Here is a 21,106-nt window from a genome sequence, read left to right as displayed (position 1 = left end):
TAAAAACAAGTAGAGAGAATCTGTTACTACACGCCATGGGAAATCAACAAAACTCCAAAAAGTATTATTGAGACAATGAAGTATATTATGTACATATTATTCCTATGGGCCTGCTTCCCTCTCTCTTCCTTCCCAGTTGACTTGGTCTTTGTTTCTGTATTCATGTGTGTTTACATCACCCACTATATCATATCCTGCTCTCGTGACCCCTGACTTCTAAAAGACAAAGTAGAAAGGGAAGGGGGCTTTGGATATTGTTTCAAAGCATTTAAAGTATATGACATGCCAGAGTTTTATATCCCCACAGCTGAAATCTTCTGTCAGTTTGTCCTAAATTGCCCTTTGAATGGATCTGTTCTTCATTTCACAAACTCTACCGCCATATTTTGTATCATCACAGGCACAGTAAACATGAATATATGTCCTGCATTAGATTTGATGAATGTTTTGAATTGCTATCTCGCCCGTGAACGTTCTCTACACATGAAGAAAGCATTCGAACACAATCAGTTTTTTTTCCCCCTGAAAACCTTCCTTTTTCATTATGTTGTGTTTTTAGCAGGGCTTAATTTTATAGCTGTCTGAATGCTTTTGAAAGTCCTCGTGGACCTTGGCAGCCTTTGAGTTAAGTTAAATTAAACTAGCCCTCTCTTGCACTTCCACTTCGACTTCAAAGGCCCCAAACTTTGGCACTAGAAAGGCATTGAAATGAATTGTTAAAAATATCCCCCCGCAGTATAGTTTATGATGAACGTTATTCGTATCTGTGTGCTTGTGTGTCTGTGTGTACGTGAGAGTGTGTTACGCTGGATAGGGCTGACATCAGAGCCTGGTGGGGGGAGAAGATTTATGAGTGTGTGAATCAGGGTGTGATTTTGTCCCAGATTTAGTGGTTTGTAACAGACACACAGCAGATCCTCATATGAAAGCCTCGGGTCAACCCGACCAGACAGAACCTCACACTCAATTCTCTGTACAACGTTAATAAAGCCATACCCTTAACTAAAGTGACACACAATCTGATGCCACCGATATATTTAAAATGGCTTTGACCTCAGATTTAGTAATACAGAATGTGGCGCAGGAGATGCCACCACAAGGTTGGGAGTTTGATGTCCGGCTTCTCCAGTCTGCACTCCAGTGTCGTTGGGTAATATACTCCCAAAGTACCCCTTACCACTGTACCAAGAGTGATGATAATGTGTGGGTGAATGCATGAGTGGATGAATGGGACTTGTACTGTAAAGCACTTTGAGAGGTTGATAAAACTGAATAATGCTAAATAAATGTAGATACCATCTATGTCCATAGTTCGAATCGTTTATCTGTATTATTAATTCCACCAAATTACATAAATGTATCATTTTTATTTTTGCAACCAACGTTCATATATTGAAATAAATTATGTTTAATGGCCTTGGTACTGCTTGAGAACCAAAAATTTGAATATTCTTTATAATGTCAACCCACAAGGCTTCATTTTGGGATGACCAACTTGGTTTTATTACTTATTTGGGTCAGGAATCAGAAATGATTGACAGTGTTCCTCAGATATAATTTACAACAGTCAGTTTCAAACTAGGACCACCATGTTAAATCTGATCATGCTTAATTTGATTTTTCAGATTTATTCTTCAGTTTGTTGGCAGTAAATTTGAAACTAAAACAATACTCTCCTTGTTTATGTGAATTTGCAGTAAAACAGCATAAAGTTGACATTTCCCGGTACAGGTTCTTTTTTTCATATATGTCATTTCACAACTGCCACAATTTAATAACCCTTCAGGATTTGAGCTTTACGTTCTCACAGTGTATTATTTTTCATGATATTTCCACGAGGCCTCTGCCTATGGCTTCCTTTCTCCAATGTTACACTGTGAAGGCGTCGATTCCTGGAACAGTCTTTGGTCCCTGTGATGTTTTCCAAATTATTCTGGGTGCCTGCCAAGTTGGCGATCAGCATTCTTCCTCCTCCTAAGTTTCTTTTGGTGACGGGAGCGATGGAGCTGATGGATTTGAGCTGGGATTGGGAACGACAGGGCCATTTTACCTAACCGTAAAAAGTGCTGTCTCCAGAACTATCCCTGTCCCGAAGGCTGAAACCGCCACTGATGGTACACCGATGATTTGAGATAAAGAATGACAAGGCTTGCAGCATCAGTGTGTGTGTGTGTGTGTCTGTTAAACACTTGCCTGGATTCAGTAAAATCCAGAAGTGCACAGGCGAGTATTCACAGGTTTCCGGTGTGTTAATGCTCGTGCCTGCAAGCCTCCGCTCCACTGTACTTTATGGCAGGATGTCAGCCACCGTTCACACACTGATCCTGATTGCTGTTCCCATTATAGCATAAGAGGATACCCACTCATATGGAAGCCATCAAATCATGGCTGGGCCGAACAACTGGCTCAAACTACGGGGCAGACGTTGATGGATCTATCAGGATCCAAACTGGTAGAGAACAGGGGAAAAAAATAGCTCTGGGTTGCTAACTTTAAAAAAAAAAGGATGTCATTTGTTTTTCCTGGCTGTGTCTTGGATAAAAGAGTGTAACTCAAGCTCGGGCTGGAGAAGACAGACACGGGCACGGAGGGAATGTAATGTTCTCACTGACTCGGAGGCCTTGTTGAGAGACCTCCTAGGATCCCCAAAAACAAGACCGTGGTCGTGAAATCACCTGCCCAAAAATGATGAAGGAACTCGGCCGAGTATGTCGCAGCTCACCACCGATGACACTGTTGGATGTTTGCAGTCATGCATACAGTAGAGGTGAAATAGGAGGAGAAGAAGGATGAGAGCATACTTTTGGAAGCAGTGTTTACATGGAATCCTAGAAGTTAATATCACAGTGGTTTATAGAATATAAAGCAATAAATAAATAAATGTTATAAAGAATAGGGACTAAAATTTTATATATGCTGTCTCTTTGCCTCGGGAAACAAATTCAACTCATTCAAACTTCATGTTTGTTTGGGTTTCATCGCTGCTCTTGGCTGTTTGGATGTTTCCTTATCAAAGTTGATCAAAAAGACACATGCACAATTATTTGTGTGCTCTGGATTTAAATCTGTTTATCGTAAATAGATACAACAGTTCTTCCTACACAAACACACAGTAATCCTGTCCGTTAAACCAATTTTAATGGATTTTCTCTTTTTTTTTATCTAACATTTACTTTTTGGGGTCCTGTAGACTCTGCAGCCTTTCTAACAAAAATACAAAATATTGTATATTTATAAAATATTGTTTAATTTAACTTGATACCACCATGGCTTACTTTCTTAAAACATGATCGTTAACTGCCGACATGTATCTAAAGTGAAAATGACACATTACCTCCTGCTTTAGGGTCTCAGAGAGTCCAGTTGTAAAACATAGGTACACACACAGGATTTCCATATACTGCTGTCAAATCCCAAAATAAGTGCACACATGCCTGTACAGTACAGTTTGCCTTGATTATGTGTGAGTTGCCTTAGGAAACTTTTATCTTTTTCAGTTTACTTATTTACTTTTTATTTGGCAATAAACATGTGGTCACAACACTAAACATGAAAAACAGAAAGAAAGTGAAAATGTCCCTGAACAATCCAACAAGTTCAAAACACAAAATGGTTCATCTAAAAACATCAGAACTTTGTGGACTGCACAGACATCACAGCTCAGTATAGGGAGGAATCTACAGCTAAAATTTAATTTCAAAGGAGTTTGCCTTTATCGAGTCTCGGTAGACAAAAGTACGCAGTGACGAGCCATTAGTGAAGACGGGGAGCGGCTCAGAGGTCGACAAGAAAAGGCAAAAAGGCCAAATCCAATAGAACAGGCAGCTGGTTAACAGACAAAAAACCGATAAGCAAAGGAAAGCACTGAAGACAACCTGGCAGAGAGTGGGTGGAAGAGAGTCAGTGTATATACTCGTTATTGATCAGGCAATTAGGAACTGGTGAGTAGGTGGGCGGGGAAGCGTCAGGTGACTGAGAGGTGGGAGGGTCTGGGCTTCACGTAGGTCAGGAGTGATTGGCAGGGTTGGAAATGGGAAGATACTGAGAGGAATGGCAAACTGCATCATACTACGAGTGATCAAGTACACACAATACAGAGAAAGTCTCCTGTCACACTGCATTATATGTCATTTTACATCACAATAGGAACACATTATATTACATTCAGAAGGAATTCAATAGAGAAACATTTTATGTTATGATAAAACTGTTATCCCTTTTACCCTGGGAATTAAATACCTTGCAAATCGTTCACGTAAAACCTCCGTAAATCCAAAACTGCCATAAAGCTGTCCAGTTTAATCATTTGTAGCGCTGCCTGCAATCGAGGCCCGATATGCCCAGAAATATGAAAACTATAGATACAGTTAGAGAGAAATGTCTGTCATCACATGGAAGGCCATATATCCTCTCATCACTCATTGAGACGAAATAATCTGTGGTATTGTCCGACTGAAGTGTGTCATCCGAAACTGACCTGAAAATGGCCTTATAGATAATGACGACATGATGGTGAAATAAAATAAGAGTCCTTGTTAAAACCGCCTTTTTGGCTGTGATGTGTTGCCTGATTTGCACCAGGCGAGGGTGGGGAGGACCAGAGAGGTGCAGAGCAGACGAAGAGGACGGGGCTGGGAGGAAATATGGCAGCTATCAACACTCACCTCTGGAGAAAAACAGAGCCATGATGAAAGCGAAAAAGTAGAGAGGAGGGCAAAGACTGACAGACGCAGACAGATAGAGAGTGAAGGTTAAAATGACAGAGAGACAAGTAGGTGGGGGTACAGAGACAACGAGGGTGGGGGGGAGGGAAATGTGGACAGCTGTGATGAAACAGACTAAAAAGGGACTGAAGGAAAGATGGAAAGACTGACAGAGAAATGTCCAGCTAGCAAACCCATGTGGACGCACCCTGGGGAAGAGCTGTTTTCATGCCTTCTGATTCCAGAAATCTCTGTCTCTATGTGGCTCTCATGTCTCAGAATCCATTCATCTTTTCACCTTCCCACTTTTCACCTGTATCGTTGAGAGTTCAAGAAAATGCAGCGCAACTTTGAGGCAATTTGGACACGTGATACGTTCAGTATTAATAAACTTTGAATAGATTTGTGTACAAGGACGTAATGCTTGCTCCATGTTGCTTCATTAGGAAGTAGATCTTACAGTCGGTCTGGACTCAGGTAGCCTGGATCCCGACCTTCCAATCCGCACACTCCAGAAGCCGTATTGTTGCGTTCCGTTTCTTTGTCTTCTCATTTTTACTATAATCACTAAATTCCTCAACATTCAATCATGTGAGCCTTGTATTTATATCTTTGGGGGTTCCTGCAGCGAGTCTTCAGTGGCTGCAGCTCAATGACTGCAGGTCACTTTACAGTTTCAGAATGAAAACTGCAACCGGCATCACCACAGACCAAGCAAACAGCCTTTTTCCAAACAGAGGGTTTAGAATGGACACTGCCTAGTCTCTTAAAATGAGGAATCAGACCACTGTGAGATACTGGCACAAGCATGAACATTCGCGATTGCAAGGGAAGTACAGTATATGAATGTACAATATGTATTATTATATGATAAGAAGTGAACTCTGAATAGACGCAGGAATCATGTTTGAGTTCCTAACTGCGGGGATGTCGTCCCCCACATCCCTAACCCAGACCGATGACACGAACCAATCTACTGACACACTGCTACATCCAGTAGTGGTAGTATAATACATTTATATTCATTTAATAAGATGCTCCTTATAACACTGGATCTTGTATCATAATAATCAGATTCAGTCTTCTCTATTAAAAGTAACACAGGTGCTGCTTGTCTGTACATTGTGAACAGAATCCATTTGTAACTGAAGTCACATGTGTTTCCATCATGCAGATGTGACCAAGTATAAACACAGGCTGCAGGCTAAAAGCACAGAGGTGCGATTAATTCAATCTTATAATATGCTAATCCAGGACAACTTGAACAGAATTTCCAACAGATTTGTTGCCTTGTGCAGGATAAAGCTTGACTGATGTTGCACAGGTGTTGTTTTTACCTCATGGTCTCATACTGAAGTCTGACGCCGTGTGACACTTGAGAACTTGAGGTGCCGGAAAAAACGGTGAGCTCAGGGATATGAGTTAAGGACCGCAATGGAAAGGATTTTGTGCGTGCATGTGTGTGCGTGTGTTACACAGTCAATACATGGGGATTTGTCTTCTTTGCGGGGACAGAAAAAAAGTCCCCATAACATAAACCATTACATTATAAGGTGAACACATATTTTAAGGTTAGGTTGAGTTTTAAGCAAGTAGTAACTATGGTTTAGGGTTAGGTTTTGTGTGTGTGTGTGTGTTTCGCTCCTGTGTTTTTCCATCTCTATGACTATGTGAGTGTGTTACGAGCAAGAGTGTGACCTGTCACAGAGAAGTGTTTTCACAGGGGAAATATAGGACGACAGAACAGCTGGTGATATGTGGTGTCTCTCTTCATGTATATGTGTGTGTGTGTGTGTGTGTGTGTGTGTGTGTGTCTGTGTGTCTGTGTGTGTGTGTGGTCGCCCCTTAATGATTATTTTGTTTTAACTCCCATTTCATAGAGTCATTACACCCCAGGTTTTTCCATCCTCTGGCACTGGAAAGGAAAACATACTGTATTCCTTTCTGTCGCTTAATGCTGAGACCTTGTCTTCTGCTCTCACATTCCAGGACACAAATGCACACATTCATGTACACACGCAGACACCCACCCACCCACAAACACACACTGGCAACAGATGACAAACCAATATTTGGGTTTGCACGGTATTCTATATGCACAGGGGTCTTTGGGTGGCGTATACGAGACCAACCAATCTCAACAGCTCAGACACGTTCACAAACATTCACATGGTCCGCTGCGAGTTACCACAGAAACCGACCTCCGATCAGGTCCTGCTGTATTTAGGGACAATCAATCACGGTGACAGGCGGCTCCGAGCACCTTGCAGGATATTTGGATGGGCGGGGTTAAAAGAAAAAAGAGGGGGGCAATTCCAGAGGGGGGCAGGCTATCCATGGTCATAATCACTATGACCTTTGACCTGGTAGAGGAAGGCTGATTTACAGAAAACAGTTAAATGACATTGATCAGTGTATTGAGTAGATCATGAAAGGTCCTACATTGAGCTCTCGAGTCGTAGTGCATGTTAGAGACGTGTTAAAACCCTGACACTGTTTATGCTCTTTTTCACGTCAGATTGAAAAGACCCAGGCGGCCAAACAAGACGTTAGATCCCCCCCCGACGGATGACCCCAGGTCACAGGTAAGACTCAGGCTTGAGAGGAGAGGAGTAAAGAAACCTGCTCCGACTCATGTGTTTGGGTTAATATCTCAGAGTGGTTGTGATTGCTTGACAGCTGGGTTTTCTTATGGGTGGAGACCTTAGGAGCAGAGATGGTAAAAGAATGCAACGCATCATTAGTTATCATGAAAAATTCAAACACAGAGACTGTCTATCAACAACAAGAAATTATTTTCAATTTCAGATTTAGCTAATTTAGAGGCTTGGTTCTCTAACATCATTCAAGATTAATTATAGTTTATAGTACATTTTCAATTATTTACATGGACAATCACCCTGTCAGTAAACTTTTTAAAAATAATTTGATGTCAGTGCAGTAGGATAACTGCATGTATTTCAGTATTATTAATATGATATGTGTCTTTGGTATGGAAGGGAATAATCTCCTGTGTATATATTGGTGCAATCAGCTGTTTAGCTTTGTTTATCCCAGGAGCAGTGATGACGCCACAAAGCAAAGTTTGGCCCAATTTGCAGAAGTGTCACTTTCCATAAATTCTACTTGTATTTGAGCACAGGATCTTTGCGAGTGTGTCAGTAAAATGCATCAGTGAGCTTAATGTGAACACAAACAGTCGTAACTCGGGACGTTAGCCCCTCATGATGCATGTATGGCACAATGTGAAGCGCTCACTCTGTGGTATGTTGGCTAACAGTGCCGCTAATTGAATGTCTTGACCGCTCTCCATCTCCCCCCCCCCATCCCTCGCCTTTCAGTATGATCCAGAAGAAATGCTATTACAAAGCAGAGGCTGTGTTGACAGAGGCTGAAACAGCACTGAGCACAAGGCTGACCTTTCACCTTTCACCCCCCTTCAACCTCCCCCAAACCTGGAAACACAGGAAGAAAGCAAGGTCGCCCAGATGAGAGCGTCTGTCAACACGGGGAGGGAATTGAAAGCGGGTTAAGAGTGAGAGCTAAAAAAAGTAGAAATGCGGAGGGTGCTGACATTTGTGCAGGGATACAGAAAGGAGGACATTTTCCAATTTAAAAGCATGCTGAATGAATCAGACTTGTCAACCAGTTGGCCCACAGCTTAAACTGTTTCCCCGGGAGAGTTTGACGAACTGCATTTGTTTTCATTCGAGATTTAACAGAAGGACAGTCATAATAGAGACAGTTGGTTGATTTCATTCACATTGATCTTGCTATTACACAGACGACTGAAAAATGAGGCGCGGAAGAAGAGATCTGGGTTTGATATACAAGCCACTACTTTCCTTCTCTGGTTCATATCAAAATTTAAGACAGTAATTGGGAAAGCAACACTGTCTGTTTTCTTTTGGGTGGTTTTGTCCGTCTGTGTCTCCGCTACTGGTCCCCGTTACTCATTCTCTCCCTTTCCTAAAAACGTTGCTCCAGACTCTTTTTTTTTTCATTTCCTACCAAAAAAGAAGCCTGTTTTGTCATACAACAGTGATGTGTCATATGCGACATTAGCTGCAGCCGCTGTTTTAAATACGCTTGGCTTCTTAAACGTTTGATAACTTTTCTTGTTCCGTCTCCGTTTGATGCACTGCTTTATAAAGTGTCCGGTGCTAAATTACTTGGCAGGCTACTAAGGGTTACCTCATGCCAACAGACAAAGACTCAGCAGGATGCTTCCAAAATCAGCAAAGTGAGCTGGAAGTGAGAACTGAGGTTGCATCCAGTGTGTGTATCGTACTGCGTTTTATGTAACTTGTATTGTGAAAGATCGACTTTAACCACATGCGCTTGTGTTCTACATCATGTATCCCTGCGCTGGATTTGGAAGGTCATACTTACTTTTTCATACTAAGAGCCATGCATGTATTGTATGGTTACATGGAGCGCATCTGTTTCTACTAGCGTGCATGATGCCGTGTAGACCTCAGTGAACAGGAATGCTTTAGTGTCTTATGGAGTCTATCTATACTGGGCACTTTCCCATATCCCCATATATGCTGCTGTATACATACTGTAAGCTTATGTGTGTTTACAATACGAGGGTTTGCATTGCTCTGTTGCTGTGATTAGATTTCCTGTTTATGCTGTGCGTTATGGGAAGAAAGTGCACTGCTTTAATTTCATGCCCCTGATGTGAAGGGCGGAGGGGCGCCAACGGGGCTTAGAAGGGAAAACAAACACCATGGTCGACATGGATGCAGGCACCAGTATACGTATACACTCACGGAGGGACATAAGAGTCCTGGAAAGGACTGTGGCAAGAAACGGCCCCATATCTGTTGACCTGTGTTTGTTTTCTTCCAGGGATGCCCCGTCCTGTCCTTGTGCGATATCATTATAAATTCATAAACTCATTTAACCAGCATCTGTGACGGCCTTGCTTGCAAACGTCTGACCTCCATTTCTCAACCCTGTCCTCAGTCGTGCACATTCCATCCCATCCTCACGTCCAAAACTTTCCCAGAAAATAACTCTATAATTCCATCACAGCGGCAGAAATGTTTTACTCAATGTCCAAAGCAATCCATGCCATCAGCTCTGTGGTCTCCCTGTGGATTCAACCTTCAACCCCCCCTCCCCACCAACAAAACATGACTCAGATTGAAAAGTATGAAGAGGAGCGGTAGCACAGGGGGGGTAAATCACCTCGTTGACGGCTGCCCTCTACTGTAGTTGTAGACGCAGGACCTGTAGCCTCAGCGACCTCGCAGGAGCCTGTTTGGGAGACGCTCAGTCAGAACTGGGGCTAATTGTCCTGTTTGTCTGCAGTCTCTGTTTTCCTCCCCGCTCTGTTGCGGAAGAAATGGCTGGCGCTGTGACCCCTGACCCCTCAGAGGTGAGGTCCCGGGGGGGGTTGAAGGCAGAGCGGACGGCGAGCTGCAACATGTGGTCGGCTCGTTTGGGGCGGACCAAACGTTTTTTCTTTAATTGGCCGTGCAATCTGCCGCAGCTGGGATGGATTACAGGGAAGAATTCTTCCCTTGAAAGGGAGAGGGGAGACTGGCACACAGCAGACCGAGGACAGGGAGGATGATGAGGAGACGGCGAGCCAGAAGTATCTAAATCAACATCGAGACATTGCTTCAGCTCGCTTGTATTTACTCGCCTCTCCAGTCCAAACATGATAAACAGAAAGCCTGAACGCCACCGAGCAGCTGGACAATGAGGCGATGTGTGATGATGCTTTCCTTCTTGCCAACATGAAAAATACATTCATGCTTTCAAAACTTGGCAAAATCAATATAAAAGAAACTTCATTAAGACACCTTAGTTTAGCGTACTTCCTTTTCAAAACCGAATGCTGGCAAGGATAGAACCGGAGGAGGGATTGTTGGACGTCTAAAGCCAAAGGAATTCAGCCAGAGATAGGCAGTTTTATTGGATGGGTGAGATGTAGTGGTGGGATTGTTCAAAATCTGTGAAGGTTTAATTTGAATTTTTATGTTCAACCTTTAGTACCTGATGAAGTCACCACTTAAGATCCTCTGTTTTCCTGGAAGCAAACTTATCTGATGTCAAACAGAGGATAATTCTATAATTTTGTTTATCAGAAGTTTATGGGAAAAGCTGCAGTAACAAAGCAACACAAATATTTTAAAATCTCCTTGTCCTAGTCTGTCATCCTTGCATTTCAAACACTTAAACACAGACTTACCCAGCAAGTATTCTGACTTGGAATTTAAAGATTATTGTGTAACCAAAAACTGATATCTTTCTGAGTAACTCAACTCTCCGTTGCTAGCTCACAATATTCTGTTGCAGTCTAATCTTACACCAATGATACACTTCCAAATTCTTAATTCAATAAATTGTATTTATGTACACATTTTATGAGGAAAAAGTGGATTAAAATATACTTTATGGTGAAACACTGCATATTTTTAAAAGTACAGCATTAGTAAACTAGAATGTCATTCAATAGAGTTCATATCTACGCCAAGGCCCAACAGTCCCCCATGAAACCACATAAATTCTAAATCTGCACAAATTGCACACACTCATAAAAATCAGTCCCCTAAAAATGTCAGATTTTTGTAATCAAGATTCATCCATTATTCTCTGAGAAAGTAAAAAACTTAGAAAGAGAAAAAATCAAGTTTATTCCAACCCACTTTCTCTTTAACTAGGGAAAGGTTAAATGACCATTGCTGTGACTGTTCCATTAATAAACACATGGTTATGGTTGGAGAACAGCCATGGATAAAAGAAACAACGCTGATTATCAGTGCGACACATGAAATGAGCAATGTTTCCTGTGTGACAGTTCAGTTTCTTGTCGACTAGACTACGTCAGCTGACTGTCTCCTCTGCTCCCGTCATAATCATTGTGGTCTCCCAACAACAACACTAACTGTTGGTTGTAATAAGACGCCTTCACAAACGACCTTTGCAGTTGTGTTTTCACAGCACTGTCAGGGTTGTGTTTTCTGTATCCCAATCCTCAGATGACATCACACATGATGGTCTGCAGCACAGCCACTTGTGGCCATGCAGTACGTGGTCAGCACTTCTCCTTTTCTTGGGTGTGTTTTGTACTTGAGATGTAAGTAAATGCAAATGAATAGCAGCAACATCTTGAGTCCATTTGGACTGGGTCAGAGGGTGAGAACAAGGATGGAGGGAAGAAGTGAGCACAGAAGAGAGGGAGAGATGTTTGCTTGAAGACAGAAAAACAGAAGGGAAAGAAAACTTGAAGACAGTTGGCTGAGTTAGCAGCCACAGACAGACAGAGGGGGGGGAAACGGGATTTAGGAAATATATTGAGGAAAGTGGACAGATATGGCTGGATATCGACAGCAGGGATGGAATGTGCTGATAGAGCTCCTGGTTTGAGGGGAACGTCTTCATTGACACCCACAACATGCACACACTTCACACAGCTGTGTATTACCATGATATTGATGAGCGTCCCCCTCCTACTTCATCATGACAGCACTAACAAACAATTCCCTTCATGTCCAAAATGCTCCTTTAAAAGAGGCAAGCACAAAGCTTAGCATTGCTTATCAAAGTGTTCACCCTTGCTGAGTCCCCTCTTTTATTGGATTGTCTGTTGAATGTGCATGCATGACATTCCCAGCTGTTGTCCCTGTGACAGTGGAGTGTGTGTCTGAGTGTGTCCTCCAGGCTATGTGCACACACACACACACAGGAGTGTTTGTTTGCAAATTCATGCACCACTGTGCTAATCTGTCTGTGATGTGCCTGTTTTGCTGTGCAGGTGTATCAACAGCAATGTGTCATTTCTGTTTACTTCCTTTGCCTTTGTGTATGAGCGAGAGCTCAATGCCTCAATGAATCAGTGGGGGGTAAGGATAAATGAGAATGAGAGCAGACAGGTCTTTGAGGTTGTGTGTGTGTGCAGGAGGGTGTGTGGTCGGCATGCTCCTCTCTATTACCCAGACTGATTAAGAAAGTGCTCAAGCTCCCACTTAGCCATCACCGCTGACACCGAGGTGACCGTCTCATCACGGACAGAAGGAGAGGTGGAGAGAGGGAGGGAGAAGGAGTGATAGAGACAGAAGAGGGGAAGAAGGATGGAGGGCGGCGGGATGAGAGACACTTCAGCTAATCAGTATGACTAAGAGGACGTCGTACTTCGTCAGAGAGCCATTTTAGCGAGACACAAGTTTGATAGATGTGTTTTTTTTGTTTTTTTTGCAACGTTTCAACCTTTCTCCTCTATCATAACATGTGTTTACCCCTGCATCTCCCTTAGACCCCATCACTAAGCCCCTTCATGGAAATTTCACCTCAAATTATGTGAGGTAGGTATAATAGTTTCCTGGTTTTCATCCCGCTCCCTCATTCTCTTCCTCCATGCTCCCGTCCCTATCCCTAACCCCAGCACCAGCCTCAGTGGACTCTGGCATGTCTAATCCTGACAACTTTCATTAAAACTGGTGGGATAATCCACAGATTTCCGAGGGAAATTCCCGAGGATGTGCTCCCCCCCCCCCATGCCCCCACCTCCCCCTCCCGCGTCCCTTTCCTCCCGACTCCAAACTTCCATCTTTCAGGGTCTAACGTTACGCTTGACTCCGCAGGAGCAGTGTCATTTACATAGTTTTCCCTAATCTTCTTTAAATCCCTGGTTTGAAAACGGCAGGCAGAAAGGTACTGGCGGCAAAGAAAATATTTCAGTTGGGATTTGATTACTCCCGGGCACTTATGAGTGAAAATAAGCAAGGATCCCGCTGCGAAACTATCCAAATAAAGCGAAGGGAGCATCAATGTTTTGAGAGCACACATACAGTGAAGATTCTCGCCCCAGTGCTTTGTGCCTGTGTATATTTTTAATGACTGCACTGCAGCGTTTGAGGCTTATTGAAAAGGATTGTGGTGAGCCAATTCAAACCTGTTAGCGCAGGGGATCCTTTGACCTCCATTAGACTTGTCAATATTATTGCGGTCAAGTTCAGGCATTAGATAACATTGGCGTCTCAGTGCCGTGACGCTGTGGGGTCATGGTTCACGGTTTTGGAAATGATGGTCAGGAACATGTGGTTCTCACAGGAGCTCGAAGTTAAGTAGAGGTCAAGACTTGAAACCCCTGGACAGACAGGCACCTGTTAATCCTCAGCACAGAGCAGAGTAAAGTCAAACACGTGCTGTCTGTCAATTACTGGAAGGCCAAAGAACAAGAGGTATTCTATAGGCTGCAGATAGACCCGAGCTCACATCTGTATCACAGAGGATGTCCTGCATCACATCTACAAAATCTTTGATCAGTGCACCAGACAAATTTTGCATGTGAAGTTTACAAGCGGGGTCTGGGAACTACATGGTGCCAGACTTCCTGCAGTCCATTTGTGGTCTTTGGCAGATGAATCAATAAGGATCTCCTGCCACACTGGTTTATTTGTGAAACTGTCACACTAAAGCTTCTGCTCTTAACTGCTTCTACCTCTGCTGACCATTGTGCACTGACTGATCACGAGCCAATGAAATTAAACCAACACTCCAATTTAATAGGCTGCTAATTGTGTTTCTGTTCGGTTACACTGTAGAGTTAAGGAAGAGTTGTTGAACGTCATGACGTCATGATGGCTGGTAGTGTTTGTTTTTCTGCACAAGTCCCATCATCATATCTACTGATCACGAGTTTATACGATTAATAGTCATGACATATGACTAATATTACTAATTAGTAATGATGAACCTGTTAATTAGGAAGATGGTTGAGCTGATGATTGTGGTAATTTTGGTATTTATGAATATGGTTATTGCAGATTGATGCCCCCCCCTCCCGCCATGATGGACTACTAAAGTATCTCGTATCACATTGTTTCATTTCATTTCCCATCGTCTCATATTGTACGTTTTGTAAAACATTGTATCTTATATCATATTTTATTGCAAAGTGTTGCAAAGTGTATTAAATATGTTATAATAATATGTCTACATAAGATACAGAATGTTTTATCTGCTTTGTGCCTAGTTTCAAAATTAAACATGGACAAGCCGCAGCCAGTTGTTATGCTCCACTAACTTCTAGAGAACTGCAGGTCAGCTCTTTTAAATAAATGCTCAAGACGTTCCCTGCAACGGCCTTTCATTAAATCAAACAAGTAATAAATCTTTCTTGTACTTCCTTAAGTTGCTCTTACAACTTGTTGTGATGCCCTTTATATTTTATGTAAAGCACTTTCAATTGCCTTGTTGTTGTAAAGTGCTGTACAAATACACTTACTTTGCCTTTGAATCTCAATCACAAACAAAGATGACAACTTTCAGTAATTGTCCGTTTTCATTCATTGCAACAGACACGGTCTGGACATCACTATAAAACTTCAACATACAGCCTTAACTGACTGGAGTCCCCAACCAAGAAGGTTTCAGAACCTGTTTTAAATGTGACTTTGGTTCTTGTTTCCATTTCATGGCTTGCTGGGTTCGGACAATGGAATGAATGCACGAAAAACACCAGGGTATAGAATAAAATGTGGAGGACTGCTTCTCCCCAGCTGATGACCCCGCTGCAAATGCAAGGGCACTAATGGAGGTGCACCAGTAAAGATTGCCCTGCATGTGTTCCTCCCACCTGCACAGTGTGATGGTTAGAATATGGTGAAAGTAAAGCCATTACTGTGATGTTCCTTGGGAAAATAGGCTTTACACTGCATGACAGTGATCTCCATGAGTGGAAAATGTTTATGACATCATATGTAAATCACAGGTATGTGTAAAAGCACTCAGTGTTTTTTGTTAATTGGGCTTCCCCTCATGCATTTGCTGAAGGGTCTGTCTGTTCTCATAATTTTTAGATTGTGTCCAAGCACAAGCAAACTTAATTTGCTGTTTCTTGTGGTTCCAGATGTTTCAGACAGCATGTTTGACACATGTTCGTGTTTGTCTCCAACATCCTTTCAATAGTTCCACTTTGTTCTCCTTCCTCCTGTCGTCAACATGATATGGGAGATGAATGTTTGATCCAACACATCCTGCAATTAATGAAATCTGTTTGGCTCTGGCACTGATGTCAAACACATTTGAGATGTGAAGCTTGGCACTTGGAGTGTGTCCGCTTTCCAATGTTGTGTCTGTCTGCACCTCATTTCAATATCCCCGGCACCCTTCGGCTTCTATCACAAGGCATTCCTCCCTCCCACAGGGAAGATAGAAACAGTTCTACCTTCATTACGTTTTAGTTTCACACAACACATTTTGGAAGTCGCCTACAAAAGTGTTAGATTCAAAATGGCGTTTGATCTACAATTGACAATCGCTGTGTGTGAACTCTTCAAAGGTCTGATTTGAAAGGCTTTCCTCATCCAGTATCTTTTTTTTTAGCAAGCTTAATATTTAGACGAATCAACAGGTTTTAAGATTTTACACCACATGTTGGTAATTTTGAAACATGACAAAATTCTTATTTTTATTCATCTCTTGTCTTTTTTAAGGCAGTCGTCTGAAACGTCTAAGGGGTTCATATAAGTAATGAAACCATCTGAGGTTTAAGTGTAAACACTTCAGTATGAGCCAAGTATGTCTCTGTGTACTCTCCAAGTAAATTAAGCTTTTAAATTAAGGAAGATCTTTTTTATACTCTCCCACTTTTAGCCAAGAGGATGCTATCGTCGAACTATTCATTTCCCACCATCACCTGCGAATAGACTGCATGAGGGAATGGTATAAAAACCATGGGTACACAAAGAAAAATAACTTTCTTAGCTATAGAAAAAAATACACGATCGCGTGTGTCTGATGGCAGGTAAGGCTGTACAACCAGCCTTACCTGCTCGAGATTATGGTTTAAAGTAAACCTGAACATTTGAAAGAGCAAATTTTTAGGGTCTTTCTTTGTCATAAAAGATTAGTTACAACACCATTATTTTCCAAGTCATACTATCTACGATTAAAATATGATCTTCAACGCTGTTTGATATAAATCTATTGTAAATCAAAACACAGCTGCATGCAAAGGTTTGGGAAACTCTGGGAAAATAACATATTTTCTTGACTTTTGAAGTAAGAATTGGCCTTTCCTAAAAAAAAGAATCGGACATGTATCGAAGTTTGGACACCTTACTAAGTCAGTACAGTTCCCACCCCCCTTTGGCAGATATCGCAGTTAAACACCAGCCAGTTGAGTCTCTTTCTATCCTGATTGAGGAATTTTCAGCCAATCTTCCTGTAGATCACTTCAGGTTCAGAGATAGTTTAGGCTGTCCTGCAGCACAACATGTTTGAGATCTACCCATGTATTTTCGGTGATGTTTCACTCAGGGGACTGAGGACCGTTCCAAAAGCTTCAGCTTGTGTTTCTTGAAGTAGTTCCTAGTGGATTTTGAGGTTTGTTTTGGATCATTATCCTGCTATACAATCCAGCTTCTTTTCATTTTCAGTTTCTTGACTGATTGGATAATATTTGTTTCATCTGCCACTGGCTGCCACTCAAACCCACAGCAGAATATTTCCACCCCATTGCTGAACAGTTGGCGTGGTGTGAGCACACCTTTTCTGAGTCCATAGAGCACAGTTTTACCTCATCTGCCCTAAAACCATTTCCATAGTTCAGAAGTTTCCTTCTGATGACTCTTGTCTATGTCAACCCTGTTTGTGCATCAATGTTTGGCATCAACTCAACCTTCCTGCCGGTCCATTGCATTCATGTGAAAGAGTTTGGCCTTGTGCTTCTGCCCAATGGACAGACAGTTTCCTCTAAGTTACTTAATCTTCTGCCATCCCTTAATAACAATTTTTGGACATTTGAGTTGGGAGCTTTGATTTCTCTCTGTAGCCTCTCCTGCTGTAGGCATGAATAAGCAGATGGTTGGAGGTTGCTGGTTTTCACCATAAGGTTTGAACAGTCAGAGAATTCATCAGCTCTGGAATTGCCATCAGCAGACAATTCTTGGCTGGCTTTACAAGTCCCAATGAGTCAATTAAGGTCTAAATGTCGCCCTGAGTGATTTACAAGTTACTTTCTGTGCCCATACTTTTGCACATAGCACATTTACTGTGACAAAAAGCCTCTAATAGTTTTTCTCTAACAGTAAAAAGTAAGTAGTGTATACATATTTGAAGAAATGTATAAAATGTTTATTTACATCTTTTCTCTTTACACTTTTGCACACAAATGTACATATAACACAATGACTCTCTCTCTCATTTTGTATGTGTGCTTATGAGTGTAGGCTCTGAAGAAAATGTAAATTTTAAAAATCCATCTGCAGGTACATGTGTTTGATGATGATAGCGTGTGTGTCCTCTTTCCAGTAAATCCATGTCAGCGTGGCATTCTCCGAGAGAATTTCCAAGACGATTCATCGGTTCCAACTCCTAAGCCCAGAAACACTAAGCTTGAACAAAGGCCCGGGCTGTAAACAGAGCTCTCTGGGTTTTAAACATGTCATAACCATAGTGTGTCCATTTGTCATCATCTCACACCATGTAGCCCCCTGGAACACAGCACAGTGTAAATCACAAATCATGGGCCTTAATAGTACAGAAATCCAAACACAGACCTCATACATAATAAGACAGATGAGCACAGCAGAAGGGACAGGAGAGGTTTATGGACTCAAATGGTATCTGTTTAAGAGTAAATGGGGTGCATCTCTTTCAATAGACGGCTTGTGACCCACTTTCTTTTTTCTTGTGTTTACTTACGCTCTTGAACCTTTTTCTGGTGAACTCGTTTGGAGGCCCTGTACAACCCCCATCTGTCTTCCTCACTGTTTCTAGTGTCTAGGGCCAAAGAACACAGAGGGGTCAAGCAGCATCATACGCATGGATGACCCTAAATGTGAATAAAGTGTTGCATGGGAACGTCTTATATGAGAAACTATGGTAGTTTTGATTTTTACAAGGACACAATAGAAGGCTGGCATAGAGTTTGCAGTAAGTGTTTGCCATGTACCACATATAGGCTACTAAATATTCAACATGTATATGTTTCAACTCTTTTATTATTTTGTAGAAATAGAAAATGTGAAGCAGTAGTTACTAAATATACTGTATATATAGTGTTAGCATGCTAACATTATAATAAGCAGCTATACATTTTGTTGTTCTCTACCTTTGCTTGAACTTTGCTTAACATGTTAGCATGCTAACATTTTGATGATCAGCTGGTATCATTTTTTACCATGTTTATGATCATAGCTTAATATGTTAGCATGCTAATGTCTGAAATATCAGCAGGTATAATTTTACCCTAGTTTGAATCTTATCTTAACATGTAAGCATGCAGTATAATTTTACCATGTTAACTATTTAAGCGTAACATGATGAAATTAGCCAATTATAGCAGCAGTTTGAGTACAGCTGAAACTGATGGAGATATCATACATTTTCTCGGCATTCGTCATGAAGCAAGGTAGCCAACTGAGCAACACCACCTTAACGGCAATCCATCAATTTCCCCAAAGAAAATCTGAAATGCCAACCTGCTGGTGGCACCAGAGGGAAAGTCAAAATGTGATGACTCCTCCTCAATATAATGTTATTCTTAAGTGAACAAGCTGAACTTACAGTGTTCTAGTAATGCATCCACTAAATCTGGTATTGATCAGCGTCTCAAAGTTGGACCGTGGTTAGCGCTACCTGAGCCAAAACTCTTGCATTAAACAAGCAGCTTTATTGGCTCTCGCTACAGAGAAGTGCTACGGCCAACAAAGCTGTCATTTTAACAAAGGTAGATGAAATGAAGCATTAGTGGATCAGTTTACCCTTGGACAGAGGAAGAGGAATCAGTTTAAAGAACTGTTGTGTGCTGAATGAGACAGTGGCTGACATTGTTGCAACGCATCAGTGCACTGAATGGTATTGCAGCAGCTACAGTGTTGAAGCTGATACTCACAAAGGGAAGTGTTTGACTCAAGAGGCTGAGTGATGCTCATGCATTTTGACTACATTTCTGCTAATAATTGATATATAGAGTGTTCCATATGAAACAGACTTACAGGATGCTGTGGTAATACCTCTCCTTTTTCCTTTCTCATCCCTCGCTCTCCGTCTCAGGTTCTTCTCTTGACAGCAGGTTGGTGTTCTGCTGACAGAGCCCATTTTGGGCTCCCACAGAGATAATGTTAATAGGAGACAGACTCTCCCCACTCCTCCTTTCTCCTCTGCCCCATCCCTTTCTCTCTCTCTCTATCAAACACTCCCTCTCTCTCTCTCTCACACTCCCTCTTTCCAGAAAGCCTGACCTAAGGGAAAGAAGGAGGAGGTGTGATGTACTGTCTTCTTCACCATTTGCAGAGGCGGTCTTTGCACGGTTACAGCCAACAAGTCCTCCAACTTCAATGACTGTGTATATAGACATAGGAGAGGATCAGTGGCAGCAGTGCATTTACGTCCTTGATGTTAAGTGACATTTGTTGTCATGGTTACAATTATAAACTGTTAAAGTTGTGGAATGGTCATGGATAAAAGAAACGGTCAGCTTCAAATTAGGAACAGCAGCCTCCTGGGCCAAATTCCTATGTTTTGTCAGCCCAGCGATAAACCCAACTTCCATGCTCTGTACTGAACCTCACCTGACTTCCTCCTTTCCTCCCGACGGTATCACTACAGCCACCGGAGGTGGGCTAACAGTGAAGCCAGGGGTAATCAAATGCTGGTTGCTCATCCAACCAAGTAAGTGTTTCTTATAGAACAGCTCATAATGACATTATTCAGGAATGCACACAAACAAAATGTCTCACATGCACACCCTCAAATACACTTGAGTAAAGTGTTCCTGGTGAACTCCTGCATCTAAGTTTAGAAGCTGTTAAATGTGGTTTTATTGCTTTATACTAAGGGCTTTTAGAAATAATAAAAAAAGAATCCTGGACTAGTTTGTTTTCTTTCTGAGAACAAACAGCACTAAACCAGCTGGGATCCTGTGCTATAGTGAAATTATACGTATGGTATTAACACAAATTAAGCTATACTAAAAATATGTATTTAAAAAATGCATTGATTAAGCCACAGTTTTGTTGATTTTCTGCAATTTTCTTTAATTATCTGAGTAGTAGTTTATATTGTCCTTTAATATTTTGTCGAGACCTGTTGTATTGATCCAGTATTGATCAATTGTAGCTGGGATATTCGGACCAGGTTCAGACGACCTCTCCAACATGCCAATGTTCTGATTCAAGAGCGCAACACCCTGCAGCCCCTGCTCCTGTGGCTGTGCCTTAAATATTTTATTTCCACAACTCAGCAATCACAGACAAATGATCACAGTCATAGTCGCTCATGTGAAATGACGACCATTTGTTGCTCAGTGTGACTCTCTGCAGCAGGGTGCCCGCACCACATCAAGCAGGCTTTTCCTCTTCAAAAAACAGCTTTGGTTGTTTGATCAACATCTAAAGCGACCTATGTTTTCCTGATATCACCACAAATAATGCATA

The 21,106-nt window shown here is 41.8% G+C and overlaps 1 long non-coding RNA gene across 1 annotated transcript in view; it reads left to right on the top strand.

Annotated features, from left to right (window-relative positions):
• LOC138412017 (uncharacterized) overlaps positions 1–21,106 on the top strand; it is a 140,313-nt gene that overhangs the window by 63,104 nt on the left and 56,103 nt on the right. The window contains exon 2 of the long non-coding RNA XR_011244532.1: positions 7,222–7,288. This is a non-coding gene — a long non-coding RNA (uncharacterized lncRNA). The remainder of the gene's footprint in view (positions 1–7,221; positions 7,289–21,106) is intronic.

The sequence above is a fragment of the Paralichthys olivaceus genome, chromosome 11 (genome assembly GCF_024713975.1).
Source record: "Paralichthys olivaceus isolate ysfri-2021 chromosome 11, ASM2471397v2, whole genome shotgun sequence".
NCBI classification, from domain to species: domain Eukaryota; kingdom Metazoa; phylum Chordata; class Actinopteri; order Pleuronectiformes; family Paralichthyidae; genus Paralichthys; species Paralichthys olivaceus.
This window is presented reverse-complemented; position numbering and strand designations above follow the sequence as displayed.